Source organism: Stomoxys calcitrans, chromosome 1 (assembly GCF_963082655.1).
Source record: "Stomoxys calcitrans chromosome 1, idStoCalc2.1, whole genome shotgun sequence".
NCBI lineage: Eukaryota > Metazoa > Arthropoda > Insecta > Diptera > Muscidae > Stomoxys > Stomoxys calcitrans.
In genome coordinates this window covers 101,509,520-101,530,883 of record NC_081552.1, presented here as the reverse complement: position 1 = coordinate 101,530,883, position 21,364 = coordinate 101,509,520, and the positions used below count along the sequence as shown (strand labels likewise).

The following is a 21,364-nucleotide window of genomic DNA, read 5'->3' as shown; positions in this document are numbered from 1 at the left end:
CTGCATTGGGTACCCTTCTGAGCTAAATTTCTATTGCAGTAACAGCAATGCAAGCATATATTTTGCTGGAGTACTCTAAAGGTTTAGAGAATATTTGTATACTGTACAATGTTTTTGGATCCAGCTTTGTCATCTGAAGGTCATTTAGGAATTTTTCTGCATATTACAAAACAAATATGCAAAATTGTCGCTTGTCGAATTTAAATATTCTTACAGACCATTTCTCATTTTCACATGTTCGTTTTAGTTGCTTGGGATCCAAACATGATATTCCGTTGGTTTAAAAATTTGTTACCACAAGAAAATAATGGCTACTGATAATTTGTGAAATAAGCAATGAAGTTAAGCAACTTTTAAAAGCTTGCTCCAACACAAGATGATTGCTTTTGAATTATTTTCTTCAAGAGCACTTCTAAATGGGCTTTGACAATGTTATTTCTTAGCCATTGTTGAGGTTTCAGTGTTTTTAATTCGAATAAGGATGGTATATTGTCTCGAAACACTTGTCCAACAAAGTATTCATCATACACAGATTTAAGATTGCATTTCCTATTCTATGTTCCAATTATCTAAATTTTGTTTCGAAAGCAAGAGATAAGGGTTGTAGATAGAGTCTTGTGCTATTGGGTTGCCCAAAAAGTATTTGCGGATTTTTCATATAGTCGGCGTTGACAAATTTTTTCACAGCTTGCGACTCTGTAATTGCATTCTTTCTTCTGTCAGTTATCAGCTGTTACTTTTAGCTTGCTTAAGAAAAAAAGTGTAAAAAAAGTATATTTGATTAAAGTTCATTCTAAGTTTTATTAAAAATGCATTTACTTTCCTTTAAAAAAAATCCGCAATTACTTTTTGGGCATATTTTTTTTAAAGTTTGAATATACATATGTTCATTCATGGCCGTGTTGCATTGAATCGCTGCTTTCATCAACACAAGCACTTTTTTCAGTTATCTTTTGAAGACCACAAAATTCAAGATATGCCGTGTCGATATCAATTGTAACTTTTTGTATTCACACGTAATTGAAAATTTGTCAAAATTGTCAATTTATATCGATTTATCATTTTTGCTATCACACCCGTACGTTATTTTCGTATAACATAACCTAAAAAATTGAGCAAAGATGATTTTTTTAAGGGTAAAAATTTTGAGAAAGCTGATTGAATCATACATTTGTGAAAACAATTAAATTTCGAGGTTGAATTCCGCTGACAACAAAAACTGCTGATTTCTTTATGTTTTAGTCAGAAGGAATAGAACACGCTCTAATCGAAAAAATTACATGTGCTATTTTGAAAAGTGATTTTCATATGTTAGTTAGTTGTTAGTTTGTATCACACGACATTACCAACTCAACATGTGCTAAATTTGACATGTTAAAAGGCAACCACATGCCGTGTAAAAGAGCCTTAATACGCTTGTTTTTTGTTAATATACATAATAGCCAATTGAAAAGGATGTTTTTTTAACCATTATCTTTTTGGTAACACTGGTTGAAAATCTCACGCACGTTTCGCGTTTTGTTTGACTGTCAAACATTTTCAGTTTGGTCTATAATTAAACCAACTCTTGCAAATTATTGAATTTTATTATCAAATTGCGTGCTCTGTTAAGAAAGTTCATCGCGCGCTTCTTCTTGGATGACGAAGTTCATTTTCGGTACGTAAATAGGCAGAATTGTCGGTTTTGGAGAAAAGATCAGCCAGAAGCATTTCAAGAGCTACCAATGAATCTAGAAAAAGTCAAAGAATGGTGCGTTTTATGGGCTGGTGGCATCATTGGACCGTGCTTCTTCAGAGATGATGCGAATCACACGCAACTGTGAATTGTGAGCGCTATCGTGAGATGATATCCAACTTTTTTTACCCAAAATGCAAGAGCTTTTCTTGCATGACATTTGGTTTCAACAAGACGATGCCACATGCCACACAGCACGCATAACAATGGACTTATTGAGAGGCGAGTTCGGTGAACATTTTATTTCACGTTCGGGATTGGTCAATTGGCCGCCTAGATCTTTAACGCCTTTAAACTATTTTTTGTGGGGCTATGTTAAAGCTCATGTCTATACAGATCAGCCCGCTTCAATTGACGCATTGGAAGACATCATTGAAGAATTTATTCGTGAGATACCGGCCGAAATGTAGGAAAAAGCATGTCAAAAATGGACTAAGCGAATGGGCCGTTTGAGGCGCAGTCACGGTCAACATTTACATGAAATAATTTTCAAACATTATATGAACCGTACTATCCATCCAAATAAAGATTTCATGCATTTTTTTGAATTCTATGTATGTGTTTTTTTTTTTGAAAAGCTTTCCTATAGCTCTTAAAAAATCACCCTTTATTAGTCCAAAATGGAAGGAATACTACACAGGAAACGTAGACATAAATTTGACGGATTAACATGGTAATTGAGTAAAAACAATGTTTTTAAAGGTGTTAATTGCTGTAAATATTTTTGAAATAGAGATCCGGTATTTTTTGTATAACTTTATATAACTCATTTAACGTTATATAACGCATATAACATTATACGACGCATACGTTGAACATATTTTTGATTGTACAAATTAATTTGTTATTTAATAGCATAAATTGTGTATCGACCATGATTATATTGTGTTCCCCTTCACACATATGTTATGCGAAAAGAAGTGCGAATGATTCAAATATATGTCCAGCTTCTATCACATGCACAGAACCAGTAATGAAAGGCAAGAGTCGGGCGGAGCCGACTGTGTTATACCCTGCACCACATGGTCTACGTACTACTTTTATTATATAGAACTTGTCTCCGAATCTATTCAGACTTTAATTTTGCATACCAATAGAAATATAGAATAGAACCTTGTAAGATTTTCTTACGATAGAACAAAAATTGTGGCTGCTACAGCCTTAAAAAGGCACATCGGATAAAAGATATATATGGTAGCAATATCTAAATCTGGGACGTCAAATATTATATCTCATCCCCAATATTATGGAGATCTGATCAAAACTGTGGCTTATACAGCCTTAAACGTCCTAATCGGATGAAATATGTACATGGGATTTAAATGAAACTTTGCGCACGCATTAGGACGCCAAATAAAACGTCTCATGCTAAATTTTGTAACGATCGGACCGAAATTGTGGCTGCTTCTGCCTAATCGGATGAAAGATATATATCGGACCTATATCTAAATCTAAACCGATTTTGATTTTGCACATATATGTAGACGTTAAATAAAACGCCTCGTGCAAAATTTTGCAAAGATCGGTCCAAAATTGTAGCTTCTACAGGCTTAAAACTCTATGTCGCATGAAAGATATATATGAGAGCTTTATCTAAATCGGGACCGACGTTTATGAAATTTTGCACACATATTGGGACGTTAAAATACCTCATGCTAAATTTTGTTGAGATGGGACCAAAATTGTGGCTGTTATACTAATAGAAAAATTATTGATTGGTATCAATTCAATACCAGACAAAGGAGGCTAAGAATTCAATACCAGACAAAGGTTAAGAATTGACGGCGTCCCATGTGTATACTTGTCATCGCGTCAGACGTGTTTTTGAGCTTTGTGCTTAAAATATTGACGCCATTATAAAATATTTGTTTAAAAAAAAATGTTTTGATACAATTTGAGTGCGTAAAAACCTGTTCAAATACAAGAAGACGGTGAAAATGGAAATAGTACAAATTGTAAGGACAATCTACATTGAACACATGATAGTCACTTGTGTGGAAAACGATGCTTCGTTTATATATTCATGTTAAAACCACTTCTGGGAATAAATGCATATGAAATCAATTGCTGAATACTGAGAATTGAGGTTGGCCACGTTGTATCACACTTTTTGTAAATAATCAGAACAAAATTAGATTAAGGCTATGTCTATACTGACTTGGTTTTGGGAAATATCTCAACCGTTCACACTAGTTGAGATATTTTGCAAATTAAATTTTTTGTTATGTGTGCGCTTGGTCCGCGTTTAAAATAATTACCGGTTAGCTGTAGAGAGACACTCAGGGCTAGGGGCCTCAACCCGCCAAATCAAACCCTGCACACAAACATTGAAAATATGAGGGGACACTATTTCACTTACTAACTTGCGACTAAACAAGAGAGGAAAACAATTTACACAGGGATCTTGGTGTTACGATCCTACACTTGCCCTCCTAACCATGGTCCAAGGCGTCCTCTTACCTATTTCCTTCTAGGACCCCAATTACCACACACATTAATTCACGCACTTACTTCATAGCTTCCCAAGGAATAAAAATTACCAACACATGTTTTCTTCTATTAAACACTTAAGGCATCATAGAATTTATTGAGGTTGTTTCTTATATTACTACTACACTTGTTAAACGACAAACAAAACACAAAGAACAATACCGTACAAATTAAAGAATAATTAAAAGATGTTTTGGCTCACTTTATCTAAGGTGAGACCACGCGATTCACCTCTATACCTTGTCCTAAGACGCTTTTAGTTGGCGCGAATATGTTATTGTACCTATCTACTAAAAGAGCTCTCTTAACAGATTTCTATTTTATTATTTTATAAGTTTTCTCTCATTATTTTTTTTTGTTTATAATAAAATTTAATCTCTGTTTTCTTTTTTTTCTAGCCTTCCGGACGGTTGCCACTAGTTGGGCGCAATTGATACACAAGGACACACACAAACTGGTAATACTTTTTACCTTGATTCCCATATAAATCTGATTAGAGATTTGATTTTGTTGTTCTCTTCCTTTTATTTTAGGGCTGTCTTCGTACGGAAGGTGGCTTACAAAGCGCTTGGTAAGACAACACACTCGGCACAGGCTTCAATAAAATTTCTGCTTCAATACCAGCAGGCGCCACAAGAAATATCACCGTTCACAGTCCGATGGCCTGATGGTAGCTGGGGAAAGTCTCGCAACTAGCTGATTTTTTTCCGCAATAAAATATCGCACTTTCCCCCTTTATAGCTAGGATGGCCAGTGTTATTCTTCAAACCACAGGAATCACTTTCTATACACAAAAGAAATGACAAAATCACAAATCTACTACAAATTTTAGGAACCACAGTTCACTCACATTCAAATCTGTTCACACAATACACGAAGATAAAAATTAATTTGATTCAACTGTCTTTTAATTCGACTTGACCACAAAAAGGTTAGTATTTAAATTAACCAGGCAAAACAATTACTTTACTTCTTCACAACGACTTCTCTTTGATAAATGGCTTCTCTTTGGCCCCACCAGCTTACATAGGCCCTTTTTCCTCCCGCCAAATGCCAATTTTCCAACGACCGACCATTTTTCTCTTACCTCCCTTTTGGCCGCATTTCCTTTCCCCCAAAATAAACAAACTTTCTCCGCCACTCTTTCTTCAATGACAGGGCCGGTATTTTGTTATTGTGAATGGTTATTCGGTATCAACCCTGGACATTCAACCTCCAAATTAACGGACCAAAGATCTGTCGGACAAATCTATTCCATAATAGAGCGACGATTTGTCCAACTTCACCATACATCCAAACACATATGGTCGGCTCCGCTCCACAGAACCCAACATACATACAGTAAAAAAAAAAATATATGAGTAGGTGACGAACATCATGCGAACACATTCCATAAAGTGGTACTGAGTTCTATGAGCGAAATATTAGCGGCATGTAGCTGCCTCAGGATAAATTTCGCACCATTTTTATTACAAATGTAATTAAATGCCAACGAAATGGCCGGATCAACTCTGCTTCAATAATGTTGTCTTTTTTTGTGTTGTTGTATGACTTTTGTCTATGTTATCACAAAGAATAAGAGTCCGTCGGATCTCGCAAAAATGCATTAGTCATTTTCGCTATGAATAAAGTCAGTACTCGCTTAAAAGATAAATTCGTAACGGCGCAGCGACATGACTCCTCTCCTTTGAACATAGTGTCATTCATGCCATTTACCCCACGTCATCCACTAACTGTAAGCCACTCTGATTTTCTGGTGGCACTTGAAGCCAACTTCATGCATTTCTACATTCACTCGCACACCACCACCACACAACATCAACCAGCAGCACACAGGAGAGCATATAAAAAGTACATTTAATTTTAAAAGAAAAAAGTGTGCTCATCCATCTAGGAATATCTCCCTATTTGCATCACCGTCCTACTTCATACATCGTGCTTCGGCCATGCAATCTTAACACATGTGGATTACCATAGCACAATTATAAATACATATTATTAATATCATCCTTTTTATACCCTCCAACATAGGATGGGGGTATACTAATTTCGTCATTCTGTTTGTAACTCCTCGAAATATTCGTCTAAGACCCCATAAAGTATATATATTCTTGATCGTCATGACATTTTTAGACGATCTAGCCATGTCCGTCCGACTGTCTGTCGAAAGCATGCTAACTTTCGAAGGAGTAAAACTAGCCCTTGAAATTTTGCCCAAACACTTCTTATTAGCATAGGTCGGTTGGGATTGTAAATGGGCTATATCCGTCCATGTTTTGATATAGCTGCCATATAAACCGATCTTGGATCTTGACTTCTTGAGCCACTAGAAGGCACAATTCCTATTCGATATGGCTGAAATTTTGCATGCGGTGTTTTGTTATGACTTCTAACAACTGTGCTAAGTATGGTTGAAATCGGTCAATAACCTGATATAGCTGTCATATAAACCTATCTGGGGTCTTAACTTCTTGAGCGTGTAGAAGGCGCAATTCCTATCCGACTTGGCTAAAAATTTGCACGCCGGTTTAAATTATGACTTCCAACAAATGCGCTATGTATTGTTTAAATTGATTTATAATCTGATAAAGCCGCTATATAAACCGATCTTGAATTTTGACTTCTTGAGCTACTAGAGGGCCTAATTCTAATCCGATTTGGTTGAAATTTCGCACAGCGTGGTCCGAATCGGCCCATAACTTGATATAGCTCCACTATTATAGCAATTCTTTTCTTTTATCCTTTGTTTGCCTAAAAAGAGATATCGGGAAAAGAACTCGACAAATCCGATCTATAGTGGAGGGTATATAAGAAGGCCCGGACGAGCTTAGCACGCTTTTACTTGTTTAATATTTTATTATCTATATATAGATAATATTGACTTTGACGCTGGGGATGGAAGATTACGCATGTGTATCTAGATTTCGTGTTATTCTACAAAACTGCTAAAACCCCGTTTACACTGCTCATTAAATCCGGATTTAGGGCTTTCGTTAGCTGATTTTACAAAGGGAAAAAAAATGATCGAACCATTAAATTCGGATTTAAGGAGCACGAATGTCGTGTTTAACGCAGATGCTTGCCATCACGGCCCAAACCTGTAAGGCCCAAGGGTGAATACAATGCAACCTTCAAATTAACGGACCAAAGATCTGTCGGACAAATCTATTCCATAATAGAGCGACGATTTGTCCAACTTCACCATACATCCAAACACATATGGTCGGCTCCGCTCCACAAAACCGAACATACATACAGTAAAAAAAAATAGCTGATTTTACAAAGGGAAAAAAAATGATCGAACCATTAAATTAGGATTTAAGGAGCACGAATGTCGTGTTTAACGCAGATGCTTGCCATCACGGCCCAAACCTGTAAGGCCCAAGGGTGAATACAATGCATCTACCAACGCCCCTACTTGTGGTAATCCACACATGAGTACCAATTTGATCCCACGTATTTGGACGTGTTCACCTTCTTGGTTAGGAGCAGAGCAATACCTAAAACTCATTCCGATCTATGGGTCACGGCACCCGGTTAAAAATGCAACTCCACGCCGATCTTATGCTCTACCCGCGATTTGGGTACAAACCACAGCTCCCCACTGGCGCCTTACCATTGCCAGGCTGGAACCGAAGTTCCAGGGGCTCCTGACACCGGTGGTACCATATATAAAGGCGCGCACAATGCCCATGCCAAGCTCACCGCGAGTTTCCATGCCAGGTGACCTCCCGCTTCTAAGCCGACAGACACTGTCCACTATCTCGACCCTTTCCAGACTTTGAGGAGGCACGATCATATCCACACTAGCAGCATACTCGTGCTCATCCGCATCGGGAAAGAACGTTCCCATTAACACCCTAGCACACTCGTTCCAAGAAGACAACACATTGTCCCCCACTCTAAAACCGCCCAGGTCACCCTGACTAGAACCTGTTGCCCACCGCGCCGACACACGCGGTATACCTTGCCCCATGGATCATCTCTGTTGTCATGTACAAATCTCCTAAAGTGATCTTCTTTGCTCCTAATCAACAGTCCTCAAATTGCTAAGGTAGTCGTTTCGGCGTGAGACAAGATCCTCAGCATTGGAACTTCTGACTCTTTGGAATCGCTTCCTCCGACGCCTGACGTTCCGCCTCATTGTCACTAGCTCACGGGTCCACCACCTGACCTTACTTGGTTTCGCCTTTCGACGTCTGCTAAGGGGCGCATCATTCACCGCGCTCATCCATTCGTCTACCTTAGCAATTTGGTCATCAACAGTCTCCCTAAAACTTTCCACATACAAGTCCCAGTTCACGTCTCGATCTTTCTAGCACCTGGATCTTTTAGTCGTAACCCGAGTCCGTCGATCCCTGGAAGTGACCATAATCTCAATCGGATAATGGTCACTTGAGCCCCATTCGTCACAAGCCCTCCACCTAAACTGGTAAGCAGTAAATGCGTAACGTCAATGTCACTAACGCCTGGAGGCCCATCAAAGGTATACTTCTCGCACGGTATGTTCAATACACCGACGACATTCAAAGTCAACCATTCGCTGAGCAACTGCCCACGATGGCGATTCCCATGACCAAGCGAGTGCTGGGCCATTTTCGAGAACCATATCGGGGAGGTTGCGTTGGCGTCTAAACTAAGGATGAGCGGTTTGCTACACGCGAGTAATAGCACCCTAACTATATATCCAAGATAGGGCTCCAAGTCGGCGCTAAACCAACAATAGATGCTAGCCAAGAACATCTTACCACACCATACTTCCCACTGGCTATAGCTAGCCATCATACAGTCAATGTAGCTGTCATCTACAATTATCGCAGAGTCACCCCCCTTGGCAGTAAAGACTCGTATCCCCCCGGCAATCCTACAACACTACCATCCACTACATACGTTTCCTGTACCATCACGACCGAGCAACCAATGCTGCGCATGACATAACCCAACTTCTGCGTCATCGCTCCAATGACGATCCTTAATGCCTAGCATTCGCCCTATCCGCCAAACCAGCATAGATTGAACAGGCCGTGGAAATCATCATGTGATCCGCCGGCAACCCCTTGAAAGCACAATTCCTACAGTGAACGGGGTTCGGGCAGGCCTAAGCCACATGTCCACCCAATCCACAACGATGACAAACATCATCCTGCACGCGGCAATACCGTACCCATGCACCGATGGCATGCGAAGACCGCATCCTGTATCCGGGTGGTGAAGCGGCACCATTTCACGTACGCCCCCTCCACACTCGGAGTGCACTCCAGGGTGACATTAGCAGCGCCACCCTCCGGCTTCCAGTGCGCGGAAGCCAGACGCACCGACCGACGATAAACTTCCTCATTCATCGTCTCCTTCAATTTGAGGGAGTACAACTCTGCCATGAACTCATCGGGACCACCCTCCCGCGGACCTCTACCTCCAACCCCACCTCCACGAACTTTTCGTTCGCCGTAATTAGGTCCCTTTCAGCCACCGAGGGACCTAATTACGCCATCCCGAGTCGGTCGGACCCCGTGAACCTCACACCAAGTGGGGGTCCACCTCCTCTACCACCTTCCTAATTACCTCCGCGGGAGTTGTCACCGCCTTCCCCTTCACTGACCACTAACCGGCTTCGCAACCGGCACAGATGGGACGGCAGCGGGGGCAACAAACATGCCAGTGCGTGCGTTAACAGCCACGCTTCCTACACTCACCAACGCGCCGCGAGCAGCCATCGCCTCGTACGCCGACAAACTCCCCTTAATCGCCTCATTCTCCAGCATCAGGCGCATGAGGGGCTCCTCATGGATAACCCTCTTCGCCATAGGCCACTCACTCGAGCCTCATACACAGTCTCCACCAAGACATCAGTCACCTGCTTCAACTCGCCAACCGTGCTTCCCTGTCTCCCCAATGGTGCAAACATCCGCCTACGAGCCCTACTTTCCCCCTCTGCCTTTCCCGGAGACGATGTCACACCTTCACTTACAACACCACTAACACTAGCACCGCCATCAATCACCGCACTGGCACTACCACCAGCGCCATCAACGGCACCAGCTGTCTTCCGACTGCCGAATGGCAATTCACCACCTGGCGCCACCTTCTCCTTGGCAACAGCCACACCAGGCGAACCTAGTTTAAAGCGCTTCCCATCTTCACCCCCACTCTCACTAGACAGCAGATCCACCGACTCCTTCCTCATTCCATCCACTTTAACTTTCAGTCGGCAGCTTTTGCCGATGAAAGATTCCATCGAGTCAATCCGGTGCGTACAACCGGCTGCCATGGGATTGGCAAGCTATGATAATTCCCTCTAGCTCTTTCGTGGATTCAAATGCACATTTTAAGACATTCGAATATAAATGGGCCAAACAATTATCCCTTTTGAAACCTTTCCATGCACTTACAATATTACTTCCACGGTCAGTGACAAGAACAATTGTTGAAGTATAGTTACATACATCGAAATCTCTAAAGATTCCTTTAAATTTTTCCAAAATATTTGCTTCTATATTAGACGTAAAATCCATAGACTTTATTCCCAAAAGTAATATCCACGAGCTGGAATTTTTTTTTTCAAAATGAGAAAGCTGGTAAAATCATAAATTTGTGAAAACAATTTAAATTGTGGTTGCTTTCATTCGACTGACGACAAAAAAAAAACTTTTTTTTATGTTTTTGTCAGAAGGAATAGAGCACGCTCCAACAGAAAAATATTGCATGTGCTATTTTGAAAAGTGATTTTCACTTTTATTTTTATCATACGTCATGTACAACTCAACATGTGCTAAATTTGATATGACGTAAGACAACTACATGCCGTATAATAGCACCTTAAGCTTTTTTTAGCGAAATAAACAAACCCAATTGCTTTTTCATAGAAAAAATACATGAGTTCGTACATGTGTACACACTTACTCATTTCACGAAACTAAACAACCACCATTGACGGTCAAATAACCACCATACTGGAACATTCAACTTACAGTGTGGATCTAAACTTTCTCGAACGTGATTGAGTTGTTCATGTATATTTCAAATAGAAATCTGAGTTAGGAAAGAATGTTCCCGATTGGAATTGGATATGACACTTTCACATGCCCACACAATTTTTTGAAATATCCGTGTACACTTTTGGCATGAGTACACTTTGTCATTCTCTGGTACTTACAATTAAATTAAAGTTTTTTCTTAATGTCATCCTTTATTGTTTTTAGGATACATTGCGTCTATAGAGGGCACAATTTTTATCCGATTAGGCTAACATTTTGTACAATGATTTCTCTCATGACTTCCAATTGACTTTATCAACATTGGTTTTATTTGGTCTGTACATTGATATCGCTTCTATATAAATCGATCTCCTGATTTTTACGTCATTGTGTTTGTAACACCGTCGTCGTCATCGTCATTTTAAGTCGATGTAGCCATATTCGTCCGTCCGTCTGCCGAAAGCACGCTAATTTTCGAAGGAGTAAAGCTAGCCGCTTGAAATTTCGCACAAATACTTTTTATTAATGTAGGACCGTTGGGATTGTAAATGGGCCAAATCAGCCCATGTTTTGATATAGCTGGCATATAAACCGATCTTGGGTCTTGACTTATTGAGCCTCTAGAGGGCGAAAATCTCGTCCGATTAACTGAAATTTTGCTCGTGGTGTTCTGATATCACTTCCAACAACTCCGCTAAGTATGGTTCAAAATGGTCCATGTTTTGATATAGCTGCCATATAAACCGATCTTGGGTCTTGGCTTCTTGAGCCTCTAGAGGGCCCAATTCTCGTCCGATTTAACTGAAAATTTGCACGTAGTGTTTTGGTATTACTTCCAACAACTGAGCTAAGTATGATTCAAATGGGTTCATAGTCTGGTATAGCTGTCATATGAACCGCTCTGGGATCTTGACTTCTTGAGCCTCTAGAGGGCGCAATTCTTATCCGATTTGGCTGAAATTTTGTACAACGGTTTCTCTTTCTCTTGTGACCTTCAACATACTTGTCTAATATGGTCTGAATCGATCTATAGCTTGATACAGCTCCCAAATAAACCTTTCTCCCGATGTTGCTTCTTGAGCCCCTACAAGGCGCAATTCTTATCCGAATGAATTGAAATATTACACAATGACTTCTACAATATTTAGCATTCATTTATGGTCCGAATCGGACTATAACTTGATGTAGCTCGAATAGCATAACAATTCGTATTCAATATTCTTTGTTTGCCTAAAAAGAGATATCGGGCATCGACAAATGCGATCCATCGTGGAGTGTATATAAGATTCGGCCCGGTCGAACTTAGCACGCTCTTACTTGTTTTATTTTAAAATTTATTATCTAAAAAAGTAAACGGCGAAAAATATCGCGAAAAGCGAATATAGTACCGGCCTTTACTCAGTAATTAGGTCTAGATTAAAAAGGTGTTTAAAATTAGATTTTAATTAATAGTTTTTTTATTTTTATTAATATTTATAGCATTTTAGAGGTTACTTTATAGTTTTTAGAGCGCACAACAAGCCGATTACTGGCTTAGGTGTATGTCCATAGTGGCATGGGGCGGATTAATATCTGCACCCTCTTTTCAACCTAACCTATTAATATTTGTCACAGTTGGATATAGTTGCAATAAGGACCGTTGATATAAGGTTGAAAACCTGGAATTCATAACAAAATCATTTAATTGGTTAAAGGCAGTATATAAGTCAATAGGAGTTGTTCTAAAGTTACGCAGGTTCGATGAAATTTGAGATGTTCCAATGGCTATTTTGAGCAAATTTTGTGATTTTGTAATAAAATAACCGAGATAACTTTTAGTGAAGCAAACTATGTTAAACGAACCTCAAATCCGATTCTGCGCCAATCTATAAAAATAAAGAAAGTTTTTATTTTTAAAACTGCATGCTTATTATATCCCAGATTTTGTGACAAGAACAAATTCATTGTTCTTAGAGAGTTGTAGCATTTTGCATAGTAATTGTTAAACTTCATATGTGCTTGCGTTATGACATGCCACTTTTGCAACTCACCATGTATGTCAATTTACATACGAATAACCATTTTTGCTGTCACACTTGTATGTTATTTTCGTATGACATAACCTAAAAAGGTGAGCAAAATCCAAGTTTTTTATGCGTACAAATTGTTAAATTTGTGAAAACAATTTGTTGTGGGTTTGTTTTCATTCCACTGACATGTATGTCAATTTACATACGAATAACCATTTTTGCTGTCACACTTGTATGTTATTTTCGTATGACATAACCTAAAAAGGTGAGCAAAATCCAAGTTTTTTATGCGTACAAATTGTTAAATTTGTGAAAACAATTTGTTGTGGGTTTGTTTTCATTCCACTGACAGCAAACACATGTGCTACTTTGAAAAGTAATTTCCATATGATAGTTTCATTTGTATCACACTATGTGTGCAACTTTAACAAATGCAAATTGACAAGTCATATAAGAAGCATCTTTAGTAATTTTTTTTGCATACGGCTCTAAAGCTGCCATCATACTATCAGACATGTCATATGACCTTTAACCAGCTGTATTCATAAGACTTGTCTATGGGCGTTAAATGCAAATAGAGCGCGCTCTAATAGGAATGTATTGACATATTTATTGTCCTTTTTGTTTATTGACATGTGTCTACTTGCATGTTTGATAAAATAAAAGCTCGATTTAATCCAAAAAGTGGCATATTTATTCCAAAATCCATTAGTCATATTAAATTTTTTGTACGTATCACACGATGAATATAACTTTCAGAGTTTCTACTTTTGTAGTTACATATGACATGTCTGATCGTCTAATGACACCTTAAAGATGGAGCTACATACCTCGCGCTGCACTTATGCGTAGTCACACGTGCATGTCACAAAAAACTGAAATAGGTTCGTTTGTATTGTGTGAGTCACACAAAAAATGTGAATATGTTTATTGTTCAAAAATTGTAAATAAGAGAAAATCTTTTATTTAAATCATATTAAACCAATTTCCATTGAAATTAACCTTGGAAATGATATAACTAAGCTGATTTGTAGAAATTCGTGCGCAGCAAAAGGCGCATGGTATGTAACTCAACCAGAAGAACGCATGTGGCCGCATTAGATTATCCAATTACGCATAAGTGCTGTGCGTGGTAAGTAACTCCAGCCAAGATATATTCATTTAGTGCTAGTGGCAGTTATCCAACAACAAAATATTGAGTGCACTAGCTGTCAAAATCAGTGATTAGCGCAACTCTGATTTTAGTATGTTACTACAATAGTTCGCTCAATTTTTCGTTGGAGTCATGACATAACTACCAGGTAGTATACAGCTGAGTACAAGTTTTCTCGCGAAGTGCACTATCTGTCAACGAGTTTTGGATGTGTGTGTATTAAGTTAGAAAGCTTAACACACACATCTAAAACTCGTTGACAGATAGTGCACTTCGCGAGAAAAATTGTACTCAGCTGTACACTACCTGATAGTTATGTCATGACTCCAACTTAAGATTTAAAAGGAACAAAAAAAAAATAATAATAAACCGACAAACACAGCAAATTTATTTTTATATAGGTGAATTTGGATATGGTAGTTTAGGGTAGAATTTGGACATGATTTTATATTGAATATGAACAAAAACAAATTTTGGCTGCATGTTTTCATAGAAAAAATTGAGCCCCTGCCCTTAAATTAAATTATCAATTTTTTGTCCTACATTAAAAACCTGTATAGTTATCAACAAAGTTACCATTGTATTTTACATGTTATTACAATATTTTGACACCCTGTATAGTTATCAACAACAGTACTAACAAAGTTACCAACTACTGTATTTTACATTTTCTAACAATATTTTGACGCCCAAATAGTTATCAACAACGGACCAACAAAGTAATCAACTATTGTATTTTTTCTGACTTCCAGTTGGGAAGCATAAAGTGTGGGACAACAATATAAATTTATATACCTCCTCTTTATTTATTTTTTCTCATGCTGTTTAAAGGTTTCTTTTGATAACCTTCAGGTTGGAATCAACGTCTTGCCCTCCAGTTTTTGAAACAAAATCTGGAAATCTTTGTTCAAGGAAAAACTGATTGCAGCTGTCTATGATAGGTCAAAATGAATGTTGTGGCCTCTTCTTTGACGTAGCATTCGCACTTTTTTGAACAAAGTCCATTTACGGCTTCCAGGCTGGAATCAATGTCCTGCCATCCAGTTTCTTAACAGAAATCCGGAAACTTCGTTCAAGGAAAAACTGATTCCAGCCAAGTGTGATACGTCAAATTGAAGGTTATGTCCTCCTCTTCGACGTGGCATTCGCACTTTTTTGAACGAAGTCCATTGCTGGACTCTAGGCTGGAATCAGTGTCCTTTCCTCCAGTTTCTGAACAGAAATCTGGGAAATTTGTTTAAGGAAAAACTGATTCCAGCTAAGTGTGATACGTACAATTGAAGGTTATAACTTCCTCTTTGTCGTGGCATTCGTTTGTTTTGAACGAAGTCCATTTACGGCCCCCAGGCTATAATCCATGTCCTGCCCTCCAGCTTCTGAACAGAAGGTAATGACCTCCTCTTTGACGTGGCATTCGCACTTTTTTGAACGAAGTCTATTCCTGGCCTCCAGGATGCATAAGTTCAGTGGAACAATTGTGAAAATATAGCTTGAATTTCTTATGTGTAAAGTCGAACATCTTGACGTATTAAAGTTTTTTGAATATTTTGAAGCCTTTGTAATAAATTTTAATTAATAGTTTTTTGTTCCAATGGCATATTTTATTTATTTTTTTCAATTTACAAAGTGGTTTTAATTATTCTATTCTATTTTTTACTTTTTTAAGTCACCGTGTACAGCTGCCATAAAAATTTTCATCGAAAGTTACCAACGTTGGTAACTCCACGCAGGTTTTTATTTACCAGTCTAGCGGATGCTCTAGCTTATGGATAAATAAAACGCTCTTCTCGATAAATGCTTTATACTTTAACGTTGACAGCACTGACACAAATAAGTCATTTTAATTTTAAATGAAGAACACACTGATTATCAGAGAACTGAACTGTGAGAGTTAAGGAGCAGTGTCAAATAAACGAAGTAAAACTTTTGAGGTCAATATAACAAAAGTAAAATTTTTTATTTTAACAGACCGATAACCTTTAAGCAACTGTAGCACCTTTATTAAGAAATAATAAAGACTTCCTTAAAGTGCGCTACAAAATTTAAAACTAAGAATAAAGTTAAAAACGAGTGACCCTGTGTTATTTTCACTGCTTCTGCATCATATACTAGCACCTTAAGATGGGTATGCACATTAGCAGAATTTTCGGTTGCAGCCAAGACATTTATGTCGCCACTGATAAATAGTTGATGGCGACAAACATCAATTTATAATTTTGGACGAATTTTAATCATTTTTGGCTAAAGGCCGGTACTATATTCGGTTTTCGCGTTGAAACTCTATTTAAAAAAAAACAAACGGAAAAATTTGCCGAAATGTGTTCGTTTCGTTGTAACTAGATTTTTCATCTTGAGCTCGGATTGGTTGGGTTCTTTCCGCTACTATCCATATATTTTAAATTTATAGTGTCTGGTGGAATTATAATTTATAACAACATAGAACATTAACGCATTCGAATTGTAGGGTAGAATGAACAGACTGACGTTATTTCTTTTATGATGAGTGTACGAAGCGGTTGGACATAAAATGATTTGACTTTGTCAAACCGGAGGTTTTGGTTTGCTGGGCTGCCCTCCCTCTATATGACCACAAATCGATCATCCTATGAGACTACTATTTGCCCATATACCAATTTTGGCATTATACTTATTTCTATAGTAATCTCCCAAAATAAATGCATTCCAACACTTCCTACACAGCAGCTACATCCTCAAATTTCTTTGATTCGAATTAAAACATTGTTTTTATACCCTCCACCATAGGATTGGGGTATACCTTTTTCGTCATTCTGTTTGTAACACCTCAAAATATGCGTCTGAGACCCCATAAAGTATTTATGTATATTCTTGATCGCCATGTCATTTTAAGTCGATCTAGCCATGTCTGTCTGTCTGTCGAAAGCACGCTAACTTTCGACGGAGTAAATCTAGCCGCTTGAAATTTTGCACAAATACTTTTTATTAGAGTAGGTCGGTTGGGATTGTAAATTGGCCAAATCGGTCCATATTTTGATATAGCTGACATATAAACCGATCTTGGGTCTTGACTTCTTGAGCAAATAGAGCGCGCAATTCTCATCCGATTTGGCTGAAATTCTGTACAACGTTATCTCTTGTGACCTTCAACATACGTGTCTAATATGGTCTGATTCTATCTATAGCTTGATGCAGCTCCCATATAAACCTATCTCCCGATTTTGCTTCTTGAGACCCTACAAGGCGCAATTCTTATCTGAATGAATTGAAATATTACACAATGACTTCTACAATATTCTGCATTCGTTTATGGTCCGAATCGGACTATAACTTGATATAGCTCCAATAGCATAACAGTTCTTATTCAATATTCTTTGTTTACCTAAAAGGAGATACCGCGCTTAGAATTCGACAAATGCGATCCATGGTGGAGGGTAAATAAGATTCGGCCCGGCCGAACTCAGCACGCTCTTACTTGTTATTTATAATCAAGGCAATTCATATTAATATATTTGTTATGAAAAAGGGATTGAAAAATGTAAAAAAAAAACAATATATATAACAACAAAACAGCAAAGCAAATGGCAAATATTAAATATAATTTCTAAGTTTCTTTTATATATAATTGATACCTGTTTTTTCGACAAATGTCTCATTTGAATTGTTCAGTGAGATGTAAAAGAAAAACAATTTGCAATTTTTAGATTTTCAAACAGTTCTAATAGTGTATATAAAAAGGAAGTTCACTACTAGTGAATCGATTATTTTTATTTTGAGGTTATCCCGGTTTTATTTTTCTTAGACAGACTGGTAGAAAAAACTCAGTGTTTGACGTATTTATTCGTCTATTTGTGTATATCTTTTTAAATATTTTTTTTTTTACAGTATTTTCTGTTGATATTTGGGGACTCACTCGTACTGTCCCCTTTAAGTAGAAATCAGAGCCATGGGAACAGACTTTTCCACGGGATATTGTTGTGGTTCTACAATGGCCTGAAAGGTCGAGTCTGTGCCGTCCAAGTATTGTTGTCCGTGGAAAATTAGGGCCACATATAAACCGTGCAAAATATCCAACGATTTCTCGGCAAATAACGGGCACCACTATATCCTATTTGAAAATCAATAATTCGTTTAAATTCCATTACCTTTTGTTTCAAAGTAATCCCTTATAGTAATAATTAAGTTCCATTCTTACCCGAGGTTCTAAATGTTTAATATCTATTATATCTAAAAAATTGCGAAAAAGGAAAAACTCCTATCGATCATGCTAAAAAAATACATGAGTTACTTTTCACTCAACACGACTTGATCCTATCAATTTACCATTTTTCCACTATTTTCACGTTAAAATTTTACTGTTAAGATTTTTTTATGCACTTGTCACATCAACTTGCATACTACCACTGCCCTCTTAAAGAAGTTAGGCTAACCATTTGACTTCCATCAAGGTCAAACTCCACGTTAAACTAACCATATCAAGATATACAATTGTGGTATTTATACTCCCCCTACAATGCAAATGTGGGTTATAACTGTCATACTCGTCCAGCAGATGGTGGTCCAGATCATGTGCTCGCGCTTACAAATCGTACAATACGAAGGCTGTAAATCGTCCAACATGTCAAGAAAAAATCACTCAATTAACGCAAAAGTACAATCCAGTTGCTCAAGCAAATGCCAACGATTTGCGCAACATCCTTATCAGAATATTAAAAATAGCAACAAAAAAAACATAAGGTGTGGCAGTTACACTCAGTGTTTGTTAGTGTTAGTGATGTTGCTCACATGTATTTACTCTGGGTGGAAAAAATAAAATGTTTGTGGAGGCATAAGTAAAAAAGTATTTTTTAAATATAATTAAATATACTCGAAAGAAAAATAAATATTTCTTTCACATCAAGCAACTCAATCAATCTGTAGACAGACTGGAAAAATAAATATTTCTTTCACATCAAGCAACTCAATCAATCTGTACGAAATAAAAAGGTTTGTGAAATAGTGTGTTGTGCTTTTGGTCTGCAATTACAACAACAATAGTTGGATAAAAGTGGAAGGTGCTGACAAAAGCTTTTGGAAAGTTGAGCTAATTTAAATTATAACAGTGAAAATACTACAAAACTTAATTATAGTTATAATTAAAGGCCGAACTTGTCTGTTTTTAAATTGTTTTGTGTTTCCTTATTTATTAATTACGAAGGGGTGGGTTTTGGTCGAAATTACAACAACATACATACACTCGCATTTGTGCGTACATATGCACGTTAGCAGCTGATAAATTGTTTGATGCCGTATTAAATGTAAATTAAATGTAAGTGGCCAAAGAAACCCAAAAAAAAAAACAAAAATGGCAACCTTGGCAACCCACCGTAAGAACGATTTTCGGAAATAAGAACGTAGTACCAGCCTTAAGAAAGAAAAAATTAACAAATGCCTATTATGTCACCCTATTACGCACAGAAAATTTCATTTGGGTTGCGTACCTGCAAGCGAAATTTTTGGTAGCGGTAACTAAGATTTCGTTTACATTGACATATATGTATTTCTTATGGTAACGAATAGGAAGAGGTGCATACTACGCTTATCCATGAATCTTCCATCTTCACGTTATTTTTGTAGTTCCGGATGTTGGGTAGTTCCGGATGAAACTAGTTCATTGGAACTTATCCAAATAAGGAACTGCTGGAACTAGTTCCATCTCTTTTCTTCTTATTGTTCCATAGTTCCTTTTCTTTGCATGTGTACCTTTCTTTTACTCACTTTGTTAATTTGTAGACATATACAGTCGGAATGTTTGTCTATATGTACAATTAAAAACACTAATTTTAAGGTTCAAAACAAAATTCAAAGCTCTTTTTTTTTGTTTTGTATGACGGAATCCACAAAGGGGGATCGCAAATGAAAAAGGGCCTAAGTAACAAAGCAAAGAAACTAGTTCCTTTTGTGAAACGGAACTTAAAGGAGCGATCACTTAAAGGAACTAAAATGCCCACCAAGCGTTATTTTATCTACACCATCTCAAATCTGTTAATTCAAAGTTGCTAATCAATTCGAAGGTGACGTTACACAGGTATATCTTCAAGTAGAGAATGACTTCGCAAAAGGCACCCAAACGCAATAGAGAAAGCTTCATACAACGGTCTTTCGAAAATTCAGCGAAGACACCTCGGCTATCCGATTCTCCCTTCCGAATTATGCAGATGCTCGACTACCGCTTCGCAAAGCTAAGCAAAGGGCTTATTAATCAATTTAAAGAGCTACTAAAAGAAACAGAAACCCGCATTTTAAATGAGTTTGATCATAAATTGGCGGAAGTTATACATGATTTAAATATTTTGTCAGTGGACGGGTTTCCAAATTGGAAAAATTTACAGATGAATTCACTACAACAAAATCCGAAAAAGTGGAACTCCAAAGCAATTTCTATGGCAAGAAAATGCAAATTTGGCTTGCGAATTTCGAGTAAATGGATTCCTTTTCACAGAGATGAAAATTTATTTGATATGCTCGGCAACATTTGCAACTCTATGAATATAGTCCCACCTCGAATTAAAACGAGTCAAAGTCTGCAAAACAGAAATAATACCAAACAACTTAGTTTGGATGGATGGATGGAGTTATTCTTAAGGCCTGGTTATGCTCTCGTAAATGTAGAACAAATGTATCGTAAATGTAAAGAGGCAATTATGCTTATTACAAAACGTAGTATTTGACATTTCAAGGTTCCCTTCTGGACATATGGATGCGATGGGCAGACTGAGGAGCATTTAAGGAGAAGGGACTGGATTGGGCTATAATACGACACACACAACCGGCTTGGTTACTCTCAGCTGAGCTTCTCGTAATGACGATGAACAATAAATTCCACTAGGAAACATTAATTTCTGGTTTTGAAAATTCTTCAAAATTAAAATTTTATCAGCTGACACAAAAACGGAACGTTAAATTTCGTTTTTACTGAATTCTACTTTCCGGTTAAGGTCGACCGACGTTCGGCAATCTTTTGCCTTTGTTTTCGAGAACATAACCA

General features: G+C 37.7%; 1 long non-coding RNA gene across 1 annotated transcript in view; it reads left to right on the top strand.

Annotated features, from left to right (window-relative positions):
- The window catches only part of LOC131994239 (uncharacterized), a 39,165-nt gene extending 34,050 nt beyond the window's left edge, over positions 1 to 5,115 (top strand). The window contains exons 2-3 of the long non-coding RNA XR_009396560.1: positions 4,624 to 4,682; positions 4,759 to 5,115. This is a non-coding gene — a long non-coding RNA (uncharacterized LOC131994239). The remainder of the gene's footprint in view (positions 1 to 4,623; positions 4,683 to 4,758) is intronic.
- Positions 5,116 to 21,364: the final 16,249 nt, after the last annotated feature.